We start from the raw sequence: 20,329 nt of genomic DNA, 5'->3' as shown, positions 1-20,329 counted from the left end.
ATAGGAACGTACAGGTGCTGGCACAGCCACCAAGTTGTTGTCTCCCATGGAAGGAATAGGGTGGACTTCCCACAGATACAATGCCCACAATTGTCAGTCAGGTGACCAAATACCCTGCAGAACAAGTACCATATGTGTGCTAGGCTGGGAGTACACACATGCATAGTGCGGAAAAGGGACCATTTCCCCATGGAGGCATGGCAACATACTCCATACACGAGTACAGTGACTACCAAGGATGGCACAGACGATGCAGCCGGACACATTGCTGAGCAGGCATGGACATAGTTGAAGGGATCCATCAGCCACCAGGGGAATGTAGACACAGGTCAGCACAACAATGGTGCAACTCCCTGCAGGGAAGATGTCAGGTGCCACAGAGAAAGGAACACTCCTTGGGACAATGTCTCCAAACACAAAGAGCATACACGACCAAAGAATCATTGCAGAGACCTTGTGACGCCACGCAGATACCAGGGTCCACCCCATGAGCAGCAGACTACTACATTTCCCACATACCCAACACATGATCACCACCCCAACTCATGTAGCACCAGCACCAACATCAATACCTGAAAAGCAATTGAGTGCAAAGGAAAAACAAAATGCTTTATTCAGCATGAAAACAAAAAGTAGAAAAGGACACTATTTACAAAGGCCATAGGCCAGTCCAGACACGAAGTCCTGGGGGGGGGGCACATTAGATACCTCTGGTTGATCGACTGGGGTGGGGGCATCATGTGGGAAAGGACCAGGCACCGCAGGGACAGGAGGGGGTAGGGCAGGTGTTGGGGGTGCAGGGACGGACGACTCCACCACAGGGGGTGGGGCAGCGCCAAAGGTGGAGGTCAGTACTGCGCTGCACACGTCCGCAAGATCTTGCAGCGTCTCCCCTGCACCCGAAGGAACCACAGGCCCCAAGGAGGGGGGGGGTCGGAGGGATGGGTCGCAGCGCTGCTGGGGAAGGTGGTGGACAAGGGGGGGACTCTACTCCCCTACCCGTGGAGTGCCTTGCCCGTTTGCACGCAGGTGAAACAGTGGGGCTGAGGCCCAGCACAGCCAAGTAGGTCTCCTTCTCAGACTGTGGGGCAGGGGAGCCGAGGGGAGTGACATCGGAGGGACTGGGGAGTGAGGCATGCGGACTCCTACTGTGTCTGTGTGTCTGCCTGTGTGCCCTAGACTCAGTGGGTGTGCCTTCTTCCCCCTGAGTGTGCGTGACAGGAGGTGTGCTCTTGCCCTTCCCTGTTGGTGTGCTGCCTGTGTTTGGTATGGTGCCTGCCTGGGAAGGTGTGTGTGTGCTTGGGACAGGAATGGGAGTGGGAAGTGTGGATGGCGCAGGGGTAGGTGGGGGGACAAAGTGCTGCAGGAGACTCACTGCTGCCGTCAGTGACGAGTCCATGGACCTCAGCAACATCCGTTGGTCAGACATTGCTGATGACATGCCCTCCATGTACGACACCATCTGTGTCAGCAGTCTGGTGTGACCATTAACGATAATGGGGCGACCCAGTAACCCTCAGAACCTGGGTATAATGGTATGTGCAAAAACAATGGTTCTGTCGGAGTATAGACGGACTAACTTAATAGGTGCTGAATACACTTTTGATTATCAAGGACACACACAAACCCAAAGAAACAGGACAGAATCCAAGTCACTTGATATGAATGATATTAATTAATGTATCGAGAGCACCAAAATATTTACAGGGTAAACCAACCAAAAAACACAATAATAGTGAAACAATTAGTGAAACAGTGATACTTTGCACAAAACACATCACATATAACGAATATGTACAATGGACAATACATAGAAATAATCAACAAACAAGGTCCTATTTACAATACATAAGCCACTTAAGGGTTCAAATTTCCTTGTTATCTGAGTGGATTTGCATGTGACGCATAGGACATGTAACGTCGACGTTTCGACCCTAGGATAATTGTGCCAATTACTACGCATCAAGGTGGGTCTTCATCAGGACAGACGAGGTTGGGGACCTGTAAACGCAAGGGATATGGTGTCAAGGCAGTGTGTGCGTTACATGTAATGGAAATAATTAATTTCCCAATTACGATCAATTGTCTCACCTGGGGAACCAACTTAAGTTATAAGGAAAAGATTCCTGTTATCGCTAATGCAGATGGCCAACATCAAATGTGGAAGTATTATTTAAGTCCTGCAAGAGATTGGAGAGGAGGGACTAATGTAAAGTCTGGACAGGTTGCGTTGGAAATAGTTAAAACATACCTGTGTACACACGAGAAGAACGTACCTCTAGGACGGAGATATTTGATTTGGAAGGGAGAGTGGTGCTGTCTCTACAATCGCCACGTACTGAAATAACAAAAGGTAGAGGCGTGTCTGAGCAATGGAACAGGGTAATCATCCAGAAACAAGACGCCTGTATCCGTATCCTCTACACATAAACAGGCAATTAATTGAGGAAGAGGGAACTAAAGGGCACGTGGTGATTAATTTCAGGATGTAATGTATATCCCGCGTACAGAGAGTAATAAAGTGCCTAGCGCCAAAGCGCAAAATATCACAATTATGGTAGGGCGTGAATGGTATAAACTCATAGTTGACCTGATACCCATTTACGAGTAAAGTCAACTTGGTTGTGGGTATTGCCATGTATAATCTTCTACTAGGCCAAGTCCACAAATGCACTGTGGGCGACAACTATATCAGGACGTATTTTACTAATTAACAAGCGGTGTAGCCGTGTATTAATATTATGACACTCGAAACATCCATACTTAAGTAAAGAGACGATCAAATAGGAGTTTGCCGTATATTATTATTGTAACGCTTATAACATCGAAGTAGACACGAAGTTACAAATATTGTCAGGCAGTGTTCACTATACGGCTACTAAGTTCAAACGGTGAGCCTAACGGCGGGATGCCGACTTACTTGGAGTCCGTGAATGGACAACTAGTTCCGTCTGCGGCTCAGCTGCAACTGACAGCGAGCTCAAGCCCGAGCTAACTATATGACGTAATGGGGAGCCGTGGGCGCGTGGCTGCTGGAATGAATCAGCAGAAAGTGGAAAGCCAGGAATGGAATTGACGGCGGGCGCCAGCGGAGTTGTTATGAACTGACGGGACCAGTGTTAATTAAAACGGGAGGAATAGAATGGGTATTCCGCAGAGAAAAAATATTTTTTCTACGATGTATGATGCCTCAATGTGGTGAACGCGAACGTGCTTCCAAATGCCGGCAATGCAGGCATGAGAATTAACATATTTGAGCTTTCTTACATACATGATCTGTTTTGGATACCGCAATGTGGTTAATGCGGGTGTGCTGCGAAATTTATTCTTAGCATTTTTCACAGACGTGGCAACCGTTCCACACTAGGAGTACACAGATTATAGATGACGTGATTCAGAAGTCACATGACAATTGTGATGGCAGAAGTCATAATAAGCCCCATATGTATAATACGATGACAAATTTGTTTTTTGAAAAAGCACATACAAAGGACTAGAGTTGCAGAAATTGTACATGTAAATGTCACAGTTTAAGTCAATTACTCATCACACATCAAAAATGCCAACATGAGGTAAGAAAGCCTTAACATGTGTTACGCTGGAAAACATAAACGAAACATACTTAAGGCAAAATTACTTGATGTATACCCAGTGCTACATCTTCAACCTGATCAAGAATAGAGTTTAGAGTTTGCTCATTTGTAAATAAGTTTCCTCATGCTCATTCAACCCACTGTTGGTGGCATCCAAGAGATGGATCCAACGGCACTCCTTAAAGTTGAGAGAAGTGCCCATGTTACCGCCCCTTCTGTGTAATGTAACCTTCTCAAGCACCCACCACTCTAGATCTTGATGTGTGTGTCTCGTGTTCGTGTAGTGTTCTACCAATGGAGCCCCAAGGGCTCCCGGGTTCGCTTCCAAGCACAAGCACAACAGAATCACGGGGAGATCCGCACCAGACGTCAGACCTACCGGTGGTAATCCCTATACCAGATAACACCTCCAACACTGAAGACCCAACCGTGCATCAGGATACTACTGTGTCTGTCACGAATAAAAAGGACCCTGTATTGAACATCTCGAAGTACACTCTGAACAAAGCAGAACATGATATCCTGTCTAGGGGCTTGTCCTTTGTTCCTACCTCCATTCCAAACTCCTTTAACATCAAACTGGAATTGCAACAATTCTTCAGGAAGATTCGCCTAAAATACTTTTTTGCAAAAAATGACAGTTACAAAAAGAACATTACTGCAACGGAATTCCGTCCGCCCTCTACTTTTACACCGGCTTCATACTTAATGAATGAAAAGATCTTGGCGTATGAAAAAGTGGTGATGTTTGAAACAATGGAAATTCTTAACAACACCAAGTACATCAAGCATAATATCACCAAAGAAGAAAGGTCTGCATTGTCTACATTAAACAACAACAGGTCGATTGTTATCAAGCCTGCAGACAAGGGTGGAGCGGTGGTCGTACAAGACACTGAAGATTACATAAAAGAGATTAATTCTCAACTTAGCTGTCCCGACAGTTACAGAAAGATCTCATATGATCCTACCAGGGAGATTGCAAAGCTCATCCGTGATTTAACAACTTACGGTCTTGAACAGGGATTCCTCGCGGAATCTGAGAGTAAATTCCTCAACAAAATTGATCCAAGAATTCCCACGATATACACCATTCCTAAAGTCCACAAAAACCTTTCAAAACCCCCCGGAAGACCTATCGTGTCTGGCTGTGGCTCCATCCTGGAACCTTTGAACCAATGTCTTGATAGTTTTTTACAACCTTTTGTTTTGGAAACAAGGTCGTTCATTAGGGACACCATGCATACCATCCAAATTTTTGAAGGCCAACCTTTTGACTGTTCCTTACAACTGTTTGCAACTCTAGATGTATGCTCGCTGTACACCAGCATACCACAACATGAGGCTATAGAAGTCATGAGTAACGTACTGGATTCACGTCCAAGACCGCACTGGGTTCCAACAGACTTCCTTGTTAAACTACTCCACATTGCAATGGAAAAAAACTACTTTATCTTCTACAACGAGTTCTACCTTCAATGTAGAGGAGTAGCCATGGGGGCCGGATTCGCGCCGAGCTTAGCGAATCTTTATATGGATCATTTCGAGGATAGCACCATCTACTCGGCTTTGAATCCTTTCATTGACAACATCACGGCGTGGAAGAGATATATAGATGACGTCCTCATGCTATGGACTGGGACAGAAGATCAACTAATAGCCTTTGCAGCTTGGTTGAACTCACGAAATCAAAACATCCAATTCACCATGTCATACAACAGTGAATCAATACCTTTTTTAGATCTGACTTTACAAGCAGAAGACGGAAGCATTTTGATGTCTCTATACAAGAAGCCTACAGACCGCAACACCTTGTTACAGTATAATTCTCACCATCCCAGAAACCTAAGGGACAATCTTCCGTATGGACAATTTTTAAGGTTGAGGCGCAACTGTTCAAGAAGAAGTGACTATTTCAAGGAAACCGACATTCTTATTGCCAAACTGAGGGAGAGAGGATACCCAAAAGGCCTGCTGAGCAGATCACGAAAAAGGGCCTGGTATAGGCCTAGAGAAACGCTCCTTGAGGTGCAACCCAAAAACGAAGAAATTGGGCGACTAATCTGTGTTACCACATTTAACACCAGAAGTAACGAGATCAACAAAGTCATTAGAAAATATTGGAATCTGGTGGGTCCTGACATTGGCTATCCTGAAGTCCCTATGTTTGCGTTCAAACGTGCTAAAAACGTTAAGGAGTTTGTAGTATCCTCGTACCTGGAACCCCCACCAACACCCAACGTAAGATCACTGCTACAACTACCACAAATTCAAGGACATCACAAATGTGGTCACTGCAAGGTCTGTCCGAACACCAAAGTTGGTACCAGTTTCGATCACTTGGGAAAGACGTATTCCCTTAACCACTTTTCAAATTGCAACAGTCAAAACGTGATTTATGCAATTAGATGTCCGTGCAAATTGATATATGTAGGCCAGACTACACAAAAAGTGAAAAACAGGATCCAACAACACCAGAGCAGGATCAAATGTAAATCCCTTGGGGCTCCATTGGTAGAACACTACACGAACACGAGACACACACATCAAGATCTAGAGTGGTGGGTGCTTGAGAAGGTTACATTACACAGAAGGGGCGGTAACATGGGCACTTCTCTCAACTTTAAGGAGTGCCGTTGGATCCATCTCTTGGATGCCACCAACAGTGGGTTGAATGAGCATGAGGAAACTTATTTACAAATGAGCAAACTCTAAACTCTATTCTTGATCAGGTTGAAGATGTAGCACTGGGTATACATCAAGTAATTTTGCCTTAAGTATGTTTCGTTTATGTTTTCCAGTGTAACACATGTTAAGGCTTTCTTACCTCATGTTGGCATTTTTGATGTGTGATGAGTAATTGACTTAAACTGTGACATTTACATGTACAATTTCTGCAACTCTAGTCCTTTGTATGTGCTTTTTCAAAAAACAAATTTGTCATCGTATTATACATATGGGGCTTATTATGACTTCTGCCATCACAATTGTCATGTGACTTCTGAATCACGTCATCTATAATCTGTGTACTCCTAGTGTGGAACGGTTGCCACGTCTGTGAAAAATGCTAAGAATAAATTTCGCAGCACACCCGCATTAACCACATTGCGGTATCCAAAACAGATCATGTATGTAAGAAAGCTCAAATATGTTAATTCTCATGCCTGCATTGCCGGCATTTGGAAGCACGTTCGCGTTCACCACATTGAGGCATCATACATCGTAGAAAAAATATTTTTTCTCTGCGGAATACCCATTCTATTCCTCCCGTTTTAATTAACACTGGTCCCGTCAGTTCATAACAACTCCGCTGGCGCCCGCCGTCAATTCCATTCCTGGCTTTCCACTTTCTGCTGATTCATTCCAGCAGCCACGCGCCCACGGCTCCCCATTACGTCATATAGTTAGCTCGGGCTTGAGCTCGCTGTCAGTTGCAGCTGAGCCGCAGACGGAACTAGTTGTCCATTCACGGACTCCAAGTAAGTCGGCATCCCGCCGTTAGGCTCACCGTTTGAACTTAGTAGCCGTATAGTGAACACTGCCTGACAATATTTGTAACTTCGTGTCTACTTCGATGTTATAAGCGTTACAATAATAATATACGGCAAACTCCTATTTGATCGTCTCTTTACTTAAGTATGGATGTTTCGAGTGTCATAATATTAATACACGGCTACACCGCTTGTTAATTAGTAAAATACGTCCTGATATAGTTGTCGCCCACAGTGCATTTGTGGACTTGGTCTAGTAGAAGATTATACATGGCAATACCCACAACCAAGTTGACTTTACTCGTAAATGGGTATCAGGTCAACTATGAGTTTATACCATTCACGCCCTACCATAATTGTGATATTTTGCGCTTTGGCGCTAGGCACTTTATTACTCTCTGTACGCGGGATATACATTACATCCTGAAATTAATCACCACGTGCCCTTTAGTTCCCTCTTCCTCAATTAATTGCCTGTTTATGTGTAGAGGATACGGATACAGGCGTCTTGTTTCTGGATGATTACCCTGTTCCATTGCTCAGACACGCCTCTACCTTTTGTTATTTCAGTACGTGGCGATTGTAGAGACAGCACCACTCTCCCTTCCAAATCAAATATCTCCGTCCTAGAGGTACGTTCTTCTCGTGTGTACACAGGTATGTTTTAACTATTTCCAACGCAACCTGTCCAGACTTTACATTAGTCCCTCCTCTCCAATCTCTTGCAGGACTTAAATAATACTTCCACATTTGATGTTGGCCATCTGCATTAGCGATAACAGGAATCTTTTCCTTATAACTTAAGTTGGTTCCCCAGGTGAGACAATTGATCGTAATTGGGAAATTAATTATTTCCATTACATGTAACGCACACACTGCCTTGACACCATATCCCTTGCGTTTACAGGTCCCCAACCTCGTCTGTCCTGATGAAGACCCACCTTGATGCGTAGTAATTGGCACAATTATCCTAGGGTCGAAACGTCGACGTTACATGTCCTATGCGTCACATGCAAATCCACTCAGATAACAAGGAAATTTGAACCCTTAAGTGGCTTATGTATTGTAAATAGGACCTTGTTTGTTGATTATTTCTATGTATTGTCCATTGTACATATTCGTTATATGTGATGTGTTTTGTGCAAAGTATCACTGTTTCACTAATTGTTTCACTATTATTGTGTTTTTTGGTTGGTTTACCCTGTAAATATTTTGGTGCTCTCGATACATTAATTAATATCATTCATATCAAGTGACTTGGATTCTGTCCTGTTTCTTTGGGTTTGTGTGTGTCCTTGATAATCAAAAGTGTATTCAGCACCTATTAAGTTAGTCCGTCTATACTCCGACAGAACCATTGTTTTTGCACATAGCAGTCTGGTGTGGCCATGGAGGACAGTCAGGATCGATGTCTGCCCAACCTGCAACTGCCGCTGAATGTTCACAGACTCGGCAGTGAGGGCAGCAGGGGAGACAGGGGCAGGGGGTGCGGTGCCTGGCACGAAGGAGACACGTTGTTGCCCTACACGGACAGAAGAGACCCGAGCAAGTGGGAGGGCGGTGATGGAACGGAGGGGGCGGTGACAGTTGTAGTGCGGCTGCCAGCTGTTGGAGCCGCCTCCGCCCCATCAGGGAGTTCAGCCTCGGACCCGTCTGCGTCGGAGTCGGTGGTGGTACAACCCAGGTCCTCCGCCGCACTCCCCTCGCCCTCCGTGTCACTTGATGCTGCAGACTCACCAGGAGTGGTGGCACTGGTGCTGGATCCCTCCTCCACGTCTGTGCAGGTGTCTCCCTCGGTGTCCCCCGATGATGCTGTGGGCAAGGTGAAGAGACAGGAAATAATCAGTCACCTGTGTACATCTGACACATGAGTCAAAACTAAATAGGTCACAGTGCATATCATGAAAAGCATCATGAGGAACATCTAGAATACCCAGCACATATATAAGCCCTGCACTCCCCAGTTGGTTCACCCAACATGCCCCCTGAAATAATGAAAATCAGGACACCACAGCAAATAACTGGATATCCAATTATACAGAGTAGCTAGTGTCTGTGAACAGTGGAGCACAGGCAGACCATGACGGCATGCCACCTCCTGGTCACTGTGAACGAAATAGTATTGGTGCACCCAATGCCAAATAACAGACGCCAATGCTGAAGGGGTCCCCACACTCATAGACCTGTGAGTACTGTAGAAAAGCAAATGTAATACTATCTGAGCCATTGGGAAGCACAAATATTTACACAATTGACATATTTGGAATATGTGAATGTCCCACCTGTGGAACAGAACACACATGTGCATGAATATCAGAAGTCACACAAGGAGGTGCACACAAAACTACATTTACACAGTCATAGTATAAGCTGCCCGCCTAATGCCAAGAAGCCAATGTTAAGAAGAAATGTGGAATCAGGAAGTACACATACATGGCACCACGGTGGTCGGGATGACTTGACACCGGTAAGTTGCCTTCAGCAACAACCAAGGACTAACCCAAATGCTAACACACTGTGGGAACATGGATATGTATAAATCCTAAACAACTTTTGGCCTGCAAAGTGACCATGTTCTAATTGTGCCAGCGTGTTCCACAAAAGTGTAAAAGTGGTACTTGTGCACTCCCTTAGGAGACATCTGTCATGCATGCACATCATTGTCCTTCACAAAAATCAAAGTGAAGCATATAAACTATTGGGACATGTTGACAAGTGGAGTGAGTGCCAGGGCACATGCCTTCTTGAATAACAACTTAAAACATGCCACCTGTCACATGGCCATCCGTACCAAGATGACACAGTTGGCAACACATCTGACACACTACCTGTCATGTGGAGTGGCACACATGTCCAGACACAGGACAATGCATTAGCAAATGGCCCTGAAATTGTGTTGGAATAAGGAGCACCTGCACTGAGGAGACACCCTGATGTGAACGAAGAATGTCCACACAGATGTCAGCACACACAGACCAAACCACATAGCATCTGGAGCACACACCCGTGCCAATAATGGATGAGCAGGAAACATGTTTTTTAACTTGTGACACATGCTGCAAAGCACAAACATGACACCCTGCACAACATGCCTGGGTCACTGCACGTTGAGTGCCTGTCCAGACAATCATCACACACTGGTCAGACCTGGCAAGGAGACATAAGTTATCGACATGTAGTCCTTGCCCGCAAAAACAACCCATACCTGAGACAATGTGATTGAGACAGCTCAAAAAGTGACACCTCTCAATCTGGGTTTACTAAAAAGTGCATCAGGAAATCCTAAATGTACTCCACATCACCTCGTGAGGCTGCCAACACATATTTGTGACACAAAACCTCAACAGATTGTTGTACATAGACACACAGGCACTGGCCAGTGTGAGGATGCAGAAGCAAAATGGGGTCAGCCTGTACAATGGGCACATGAAGCACACTTTAGATTAATACAAATGAGGCCAGGGAACAATGCCACAGAGGGAAAACTATGCTGAACACATTGAGAATGGGCACAGTGTTGGATGACACACATGATACCGAGGCAAGGGTGTCTTAGGGTACTGAAGTGGGCACACTGCTCCATGGGCCTGGAATTATCTGACTGTAACATGAGCTACCGTCCCGGCACTATGCATATCTCCCACTCATGCACATCATGTCTGAGGCCACAACATCGGTCATGCATGCTGCAAGTCTGTTCATTTGAACACTCACACTCCTATGTTGAGACTCAGCATCAGTGCCAACTGATATGGACCCCCAAATGACTGAACAGGACAGGGCACAGGCAAGGTAACAACACATGTCTCCGACCCCACCCCCACATGATGCAGACAGCAATGTGCATTTGGATTAACCGCCAGCCTAGATGACCATGTGCAATAGTGATTACACACAGACCAGGGAACACATGTCAAGGAGCGGAAAGGAGGAAGAACAGCAGCGGATGACTTTGGGGAACAGAAAATACAATGCACATATTAACCCTGCCAGTGTATCCATGTGACTGGGCACTTCCCAAAGCTGGTGACACACAACAAACACACATGTACCTACCCCCTTGCTGCTGCTGCATCGCCTGTAACAGCCTATCCATGTCAGGGAAGACCACCGCCAGGACACGCTTCATTTGGTGGGTCAGGTGCTGGCGCCCGCCGTGGGGGCGTGGTGGTGAGTCCCCCAGCTGGACCCGGGCGATCCTCCTGGTCCAGCACCGGATGTCCTGCCAGCGTTTCCTCACCTATGCCAGGCGCCGACTGCGACCCTCCACAGATCTCACGGCCCTGACGGCCCGCTTCCATATCTCCCCCTTGGTGTAGGCAGTTACCTGTGAGGATGACAAAGTGAGATAACATCACTACACCTGCTCCATGTCACAGAGACACACATTTTAACATCTTTGATATGTTGAACAGGGCATAGTATGCTGCCAACGAATAGCACCTTTGTCATAGGGACATTAGGCTCTGTGGAAGCCCCAATGCACTACATGGCATTGAAAGTACACAGGTGGCATGAGGGGTGCGACACACTCCCTGATCATGGCACACACTGGACATCACAAGCAACACAAAGCTGATGGCCAGCACCTCCAAGCAGTCACATGCCCCAGGACACTAACCCAACAACAGCAGACTACACAGACACACACAGGCCATTCACCTGCCAGTGGCAACAGCCGATACAAACCTCACTCTGCACATGTGCCACTTGCCTGGGGGGTGTCACAGGCGTGGGGCTAGCCCAGCAAGTCAGAAACACAGCACGCATCACTTCTCACATCAGATGGGTCGAGCTGTTGCCTCCTCCATGCAGCAGTGGTGCAACACTCCACACAGACACTCACCCACATGACAAGGAACATTCACACACATCAATGTCCAGATCATTTCGACACTCTCACCACAGCTCCACTCAACTCACACACATCTGTGGGTACAGTCACCTGTCACACGGGGGAACACTGAATCACCTCAGGACTATAGAACAAGAAGGGCCAAGAAGATTAGCTATGCTGAATGTGCCATGCAGCATGCAGTGAATGTCACAGTAAGCACAATGCAAGTGAGGAGTGCACACATGAACCACATCATGCTCTGCATGACAGACATGAGCCATTCCCCCCCCCCGGGACCCACTCTAAACAACATTTCATGTCTGTCACACCTGGACACAATGCCAGAAGTGCCAGTCACAAAACAGTAGGGGCACAGTCAAAGGTAGCGGAGTCAGCACTCACCTGCTCCCCTGGTCTACTATACAGGCTGGGGTACTGTGGGAGGATGACGTCCAGCAACGCCTCATTCTCTTCCTGTGTGAACGGCTGGGCCCTCTCCACAGACCGCGACATGGTGCCAGAGGAATCACAAGCAGCAGCAGCGGTGTTGAATCAAAGGTTGTGCAGGCAAGTGCCCTCTCATGGGTTCTGCCTGACTTATATCTGCCTTGCTGGCCTATTTCAGTAACAGGAGTGCAGAGTGATTGGTCAGACTCCTTTGCATCCTACGTTTGTCTGTGATGCTCCGTCGGACGAATCCTCCTCCTCCTCCCTCCCTGTGGCTGGTGCTGGTCTTCGCCTGGTGTCAAAGGGAGGGTTGCCCATGTTGTCGGCGATCCAACGGAGTGAACGGCTCATGTCCGTTTGCACCGCAAGGAGCTCAGCCAGTCTTGCCTCCATCCCTCCTTGATGTTGTTGACTGGCATGTTGCTCGGCCTGCATGTTCTTCATCTCGTCGAGGGTCCCCTTCATCTCTGTGAGGCTCGACACTACCTGGCTGATGCCCCTGGTGTCACGCCGGTATGTGTCCAGGATGTGGCGTATGTGTGACATACCGGTTCCCTCAGCTGGCTGGTCAGGTTCTCATCTCCACCTGCCTCCACTCCCACCACCCCTGCCCACACGAGCCTGGCCTGCCGTTGTGGGAACATCGGGTCTACGGGACCCCTGAGGGATGGCATTAGCTGTGTTGTCTGCCTCCTCCTGGGTGCCCGGAGAACCTTGTCCCTCCTGGTCAGACTGGCTGTGTTGTTCAGTGCGAGCAGGGCTCCTGGGTGTCTCCTGGGATGTGGCAGGAATGGGGGTGGGGATTGGCATAGATGTACCTGATGCAGGTGCTGCAGCTGGCTTGGGCACCAGAGGGGCCAGGTTGGTCGGGGTCATCCACGGAGTGGTGAGAGTCGTCGCTGCCGGTGGGATCATCTTCACACAGAGCCTGGGACTGTGATTGTTCCCCCCCATTGTTGGGGTGAGGTCGATGAAGTTGCCCTGTGTGTGAGAGAGAGACAATGTTAATGTTGTTTCATGCCACATCCATGTTTCATACATATTCAAGATGTCACAGTTCCCCCAGGTAGTTGGATGTGCCTAGCATTCGTCTCAATGTACACTTGGGGATGGGTATTTTTTTGCGGGGGACAGATTGATATGTTCTCCTGAGTGTTTGACCAGTAGATTTTGGGCTAGGATGCTTATTTGGCTATGGATTGGTCTTGTATTGTCAAATGTCCATTGTGGGAGTGGGTAGATCCATTGCCTGCCCCGGGGGTGTGTGCTTGTGTGAGGGGGGGGGGGTGTGACCGGGCCTGCTGTTGTGTGTAGTGTGATTTGTCATTGGGTCTCCCAGGTGATGTGTCTGTCCCCTCATGGTGCATGCTGGCATGACAGTGAGTGTGAGTTCCTGTGCTAGATATCTGAGCTTGTGGAGTTGGTGTTTGAGTGTACAGTGGTCACAGGAGGGCCTTGTGCTGCATACAGCAGGGCCAAGTGTCAGCTACCTTGTCAGTACTTTGCCAGTCCCTGTGCATTGGGCATGGTGCATGGGTATGTACCTAGGCCATATGGGCTGAGGGCATTGGTGTCTGCTTCTGAGTTGCACAATGTGTTGTGTGAGCCCCACCCTCCCAGCATACCGGACATCCAGTCTTGGCTTTGTGGTTGGTGTGGCCTGGGACATGGCATTGCCTTTATTTGTGAATGGGGCATGGAGACGTTAGTGGCATGAGCATGGTTTTTGAGTGTGGTTGTGTGCGGTGAGGGCTTGGGGGAAGTTGCGTGCCTTTGGTGTGTTTGTGGTGTGGATGGCATTCCCCCCATGTTACGTGAGTTGTTTGTGTACTCACCAGGCTCTGCGACTCCTTCGACTCCATGTACTCCCACTGACGGAAGCATGGCCATCACCTTCTCCTCCCAGGGATGGTAATGTACGGGTCTGCGGGGCAGCCCGCCTCCAGTGATGTTACTCTAGGCGTATTCCTCGTTCATTTTCCACTTAACTGCCCTACGCAGATCGTACCACCTGGCTTCGCATTCATGCCTGGTCCTTCAGATGGGCGCAACAGCATTCACCTTATCGACAATCCTCTGCCACAGGCTTGTTTTTTGAGCTATGCTGGTCTGTCTGACCAATGTTCCAAACAGCTGTGGCTCGACTCTGATGACTTCGTTGACGGGGAGGTCCAGCTCCGCCCCTTGTGAACTTTGGATTCTTGTCTGTGGGCATGGTGTGGGGTGTGGGTGTGGATGGTTGTGGGTGTGTAGTTGTGAATGTGTCAGTGTGTGTGTGAATGTGAAGAGGGGGTGTTTGTGAATGAGGTTGTGGGATGGTGTGTAAGTTAAGGTGTAGTTAAGGTGTAAGTAAGGTGCAGTTGTTTGTCTGTGGGGTCTGTCAGCAGTGGGTCTGTTGTAAAGGCTCATGGGTTGTGTGTGTGGGCCCTTTTTATTGGTCCATTTGTGGGTGTGGCTGGGTTTGAATTTGTGGTGGATGTGTTATAAGAGGTGGTTGTGATTTAGGGCCTCTGTTTGCCTGTTTGGATGTGCCAGGTCAGTCATAGAGATGTATTTTGTCATGTTGACGTGTTTTGTGGTGTTGTGCGAGTCGAATTGACCCTCCTTGTGCTGTTTTACAGTGTCCTGGTTCTGTACGAGTATTTTTCGCGTAGGTAAGGTCCGTACATATGCGATGCTCGGTGAGGGTGCTGGGGTACGGTGTTGGGGTATGTTGCGTACAGGTGTGGGGCTGTGCTAGGGTGTTGGGGTACGGTGCATACAGGTACGGGGCTGTGCTACGGTGTTGGGGTATGGTGCGTACAGGTACGGGGCTGTGCTACGGTGTTGGGGTACGGTGTGTACAGGTACGGGGCTGGGAGACGGGCCTGGGGTGCGGCGCGTACAGGTGGGGGGCTGGGGTACGGTCCTGGGGTACGGGGCATACAGGTGCGGGGCTGGGAGACGGGCCTGGGGTGCGGCGCGTACTGGTGCGGGGATGTGCTATGGTGTTGGGGTACGGTGCGTGCAGGTGTGGGGATGTGCTAGGGTGTTGGGGTACGGTGCGTACAGGTGTGGGGCTGTGCTAGGGTGTTGGGGTATGGTGCGTACAGGTACGGGGCTGTGCTAGGGTGTTGGGGTACGGTGCGTACAGGTACGGGGCTGGGCTACGGTGTTGGGTTACGGTGCATACAGGTACAGGGCTGTGCTACGGTGTTGGGGTATGGTGCGTACAGGTACGGTGCTGGGAGACGGGCCTGAGGTGCGGCGCATACAGGTGGGGGGCTGGGGTACGGTCCTGGTGTATGGGGCGTACAGGTGCGGGGCTGGGAGATGGGCCTGGGGTGCGGCGCGTACAGGTGCGGGGCTGTGCTACGGTGTTGGGGTACAGTGCTTACTGGTGCGGGGATGTGCTAGGGTGTTGGGGTACGGTGCGTACAGGTGCGGGGCTGTGCTAGGGTGTTGGGGTATGGTGGGTACAGGTATGGGGCTGGGCTACGGTGTTGGGGTACGGTGTGTACAGGTACGGGCTGTGCTACGGTGTTGGGGTACGGTGCGTACAGGTACGGGGCTGGGAGACGGGCCTGGGGTGTGGCGCGTACAGGTGGGGGGCTGTGCTACGGTGTTGGGGTACGGTGCGCAGGGGGGTACGGTGCTGACATACGGGGGTATGGTGCTGACATGTGCGGGGTGAGGGGGGCTGTACGACTCGTATCCGGGCACAAGTTTACCCATGTACATGTGTGCTACAGCGTTCGCTCCGTATGGGGCCTTTTACATGCGGTTGTGTATTCAGACGGGTGGTACGGATCGTACTTGCGCGCTCGGACTTCTGTTTTACGATTTGCACGTAAAAATGTCCGGCTCCCTATCGGACACTTTTCCCGACGCTATTCGGACATAAAAATTTACGCCTCCCTCTCTGACCATTTTCCCGACGCAATTCGTATGTATTTTTCACGTACGAATCGTACTTCACAGTTTGCACGGTACTTGTTCGATTCGTACGTGAAAATATACGGATACGAGTCGTACGCAAAAATCTTTACCCGGATCGGAATCGGCACCTAAAGGTTAACCTGTACTCACCTTCTGGTAGCTTGGCACAGAGCAGTCAGGCTAAACAAAAGAGCCAATGTGTAAAGTATTTGTGCACATATAGACACACACTGTAACACAGTGAAAACACCACAAAAAGACTCCACACTGTTTTAGAAAAAAGTATATCTTTTACTTTTTTAATCAAGACCAAAACAACAAAAATCCAATCAATAGTCAAGAGTTATGACTGCTCAAAGTTATGAATGTAAATACAGTGTTGAAAACGCATGCAATTCTAGTAGGTTATTCACGCTAACATCGGCCAAATGTTGGCGATCCAAGCAGAGGATCAGCAAATAGGCTTTCTCATCATCATAATCTTTATTCGGCAGATACTGCCATAAAAGTACATACGTGGATACAATTCACATAAAGCAGTAAAGCAATAAAATCAATAGGAATCCTTAAAACCTTGTTAAAAAACATTGAATCATTACTTGTGTAACAACTCAAAATATCATTGTCAATCTTAGTGCAGAGCCATTGACTTATATTTTTGAGTTCCAGTAGCAACTCAATTAAGAAGGGTCAATAAATTAGAGGGTCATGCTAAAAAAACCTGTGCAAATCACATTACTGAGAGCATTAGACTGTACAGTAGGGATCTCAGGACCCAACGCTACTCTCTCTTATTCTCCATACCCCCATTAAAAATGGGACAAGGCAAACACAGTTGAGGGTGTTGTGTCAGATCTAAAAACTCTGGAGACAACCCTATAATTCCTGGGTCCCCATACTATGACAAAGTGGAAGTATCCACTTCTTTCTATTATCGAATATTGTTGACAGAAAAATAAGATGTGATTAATGCATTTTTTCACCTCAAGACAAAAAGGGCAGGTCAGATTTAGCTCACTGACATGGGGCCTCCAGTTGACAGTGAAGTTGCCCAATGGTAAAGTCCCAAGCGAAATTTGATGTTCAAGGCTTTTGCAAGTGGGGGTTCAATGGAATCCATATACTCTTCCATACTGAAGTTGTCCTTGAATTCAAAAAGGCTAGTGTCTAAGTAGCAAGACTCCTAGTCCTGCTCGATTCCCCAACTGCATACCTCTAGTACATTCCCTTGAGTGCAGCCATTTTCATACTGGCCCAGGCTCATGGGGCTTTCTTAGCAATCCAGTAGTAACATGCAGGCCGACTATGGAGACTCGTGGGTCTTAATACATACAGTACCTTTCTGTGGGGAAAGCTGCAAGGTCGAAGACATCGTGAACAGAGCTCGTGGTCTCTGGATTTCCTCCTTCGGAGCGGCTGAGGTGTTGTGGTGAGCCGCACAGTCATCCTTGTGCGCAGCTGCAGCGGCATTTGTATTAGCCTTGACAGGTTGGAGAAAGTAGCACTATCCCTTGATCTGTCCCACACTGTGGATGCCCCTTCACCTCAGGGTTGCAGGCAATGTATGCTGAGCCGCGCTGGGCTGTTGTTCAGCAGCACTGTGGCGAGGCAGGCAGATGTAGCGGTTCCCGCAGCAACAAGCTCGTTTTGGCGTACAGGCAAATAGCTGCGGGAGTCCTGGTTTGATGCCCTAGACTGGTTTTGGGCTACCTCAGCAGGGTAAGGCTCCGGGGGAGCTGGGTCCAGCAGGAGTATTTATAGGATCAAAGTTTTTGATGTCCCTGAGACTTCTTGAACAAGGGGCAAGCCAACAAGCCCTTGGAGTTTCTTAAGTTGCCTTTTTTAGAGGATGCAGAGAGTAGATCCAGTCCTTCTCACTCTCAGGCAAAAGACAGCAGGCCAACACAGCAGGGCAAGTTGCAAAGTGGCAGACCCTCTTACAGTACAGCAATCAGCAGACAGCAGGCCAACACAGGAGAGTAGTTAAAAAAGTGGCAGCCCTTCCTGCAACACAGCTCCTCTTCCTGACAGACTGTCCTCAGGTTCCAAAAGTGAATTGAGTGCATGGTGTCATGGTCAAGGACATACACATATACCCATTTTAGCCTTTAAAGTAGGGAGACTTCAAAGGAAGGTCTTTGTAGTGCACAAGACCCTGCCTTCCCTGCCCAGGCTCCAGACTCACTACAGGGGGTATTCAGTCCTTTGTGTGGGGACAGGACCTAGGCCTTTCAGGTGGAAGTGTCAGCCCCTCCCACACATCTTGCTCAGGCAGATGCATCAACATGCAGATGACTACCCAGGCACACCTATCCTTCTTTTGTGTGTGTCTATCTAGAGGTAATGCAGGAAGCCAGCTGTCACTCAGCCCAAACATGTATTTTAGAGACAAACAGAAGGCACTAAAGGGTTTAAGTACGAACAGGCCACCTTTCTAAAAGTGGGATGTTCAGACCTGCAATTTAAAAACCAAATACACTGAAAGATGTGTTTTTAAATTATGACTCCTGGGACACCAAACTTACTTTTTCTCTCTTTTCCCAATTGAAAGTTACACTTTCAATGGGTACGAGGCAACTCCAATGTTACCCTATGGGAGAGATGGGCCTGCCAGCAGTGAAATATGAATTTAAGAGTATTTCGCTATCAGGACATTTAAAACCTAAAAGTGCATGTCCTACCTTTTACGTGCACTCCACCCTGCCCATTGACTGTCCAGGGCCTACTCTAGGGGTGACATATATGTAATAAAAGGGAAGGTTTGGCCCTTGCAAGTATGTGAACTTGCCAGGTCAAAATTGCAGTTTAACACTTTACACATAGTCTTTGCAGTGGCAGGCCAGAGACATGGTTAAATGGCTACTTAGGTGGGTGCCACAACCTGTGCTACAGGCCCACTAGTAGCATTGGATTTATATATATATATATATATATATATATATATATATATATAGAGTTTTATATAGCGCGAACTTGACCCAAATCCAATCAGGTATCAGAGCGCTATACATAGCACCAGTTACGTTACATTAGGACACACATTTATTCTTTGTTAGGCACCGGGAGATTAAGTGATTTGCCCAGAATCACAGGATGTTCAGCGTCATTACCGAGACTCGAACCCAGTTCCCCAGGTCCGAGGTCGAGCGCCCTAGCCTTTAAGCCAACTCCTTTCCCCTGGACACAGGTGCTGCAATTTACTGGGGACTTATAAGTAAACCAAATCTGCTAATCGTCATCACATTGTTGGTATAGAGCATATGCACTTTAGCACTTGTCAGCAGTGGTGTGAAAATTTAGTTTACAAATGAACATTATCTGCGCCATCTTGCCTCTCCCCAGCGCGACACACAGGAAAGCGCACGGCAACCATTTTAGGCACCCTGGTCTCTCTCTCTCTCTCTGCTCATTGCCGATCGCCAGCGCGTCCCCCTGGCGCTGCAAGCATTCACCCGCGCGCCGGCCACCCCCGCTCTCTCATACACGGGCCATAAACCCTCTCCTTCTGTGCGACCCTGCCATGGAACCACATCCCACGCCTGACCGACATCCCATACATGGTCATGCATCTCTTTGATAACCCCCTTCCTCTGTGCCCCATTGTCCGAACCGATCCCAGGCCATCACCTAGCCCTGCGGATGCAGTTTATTGCCCCTACTGTAAGGGAAACACCCCACATCAAAGGGATTACAGTAGATCAAGGCCCCCCACCCCCTGAGACCCGACCGGTCGCACACACCCCCGGGAATTGGCGCAATGTCCAGCTGTGTGATAGCCATCTCCTACTGTGGGTGGGGTCTTCCACTGTAGATATGTGTGAGAACAAGCTCGAAGTGGGGATTCCGAGGATGTTCTTTCATGTATCAAGACAATCTCAAGAATGTGCCATGTATGATAAACCTGCAATAAAGTCATAAACCTGTGTATAAGAGGCCAGGCCTCAGAGATGCAGGGAGAGCACCTCGTGACGATACTTCGCTGTCTGATCTGATGTGTTCCACTCCGACGGAATAAAACTTTGTTTCCTGCCTTCCAGTCTCCG

The sequence above is a fragment of the Triturus cristatus genome, chromosome 4_2 (assembly GCF_964204655.1).
Source record: "Triturus cristatus chromosome 4_2, aTriCri1.1, whole genome shotgun sequence".
NCBI classification, from domain to species: Eukaryota; Metazoa; Chordata; class Amphibia; order Caudata; family Salamandridae; genus Triturus; species Triturus cristatus.
The sequence above is the reverse complement of the archived record's forward strand: the minus strand, read 5'-3'. Positions refer to the sequence as shown.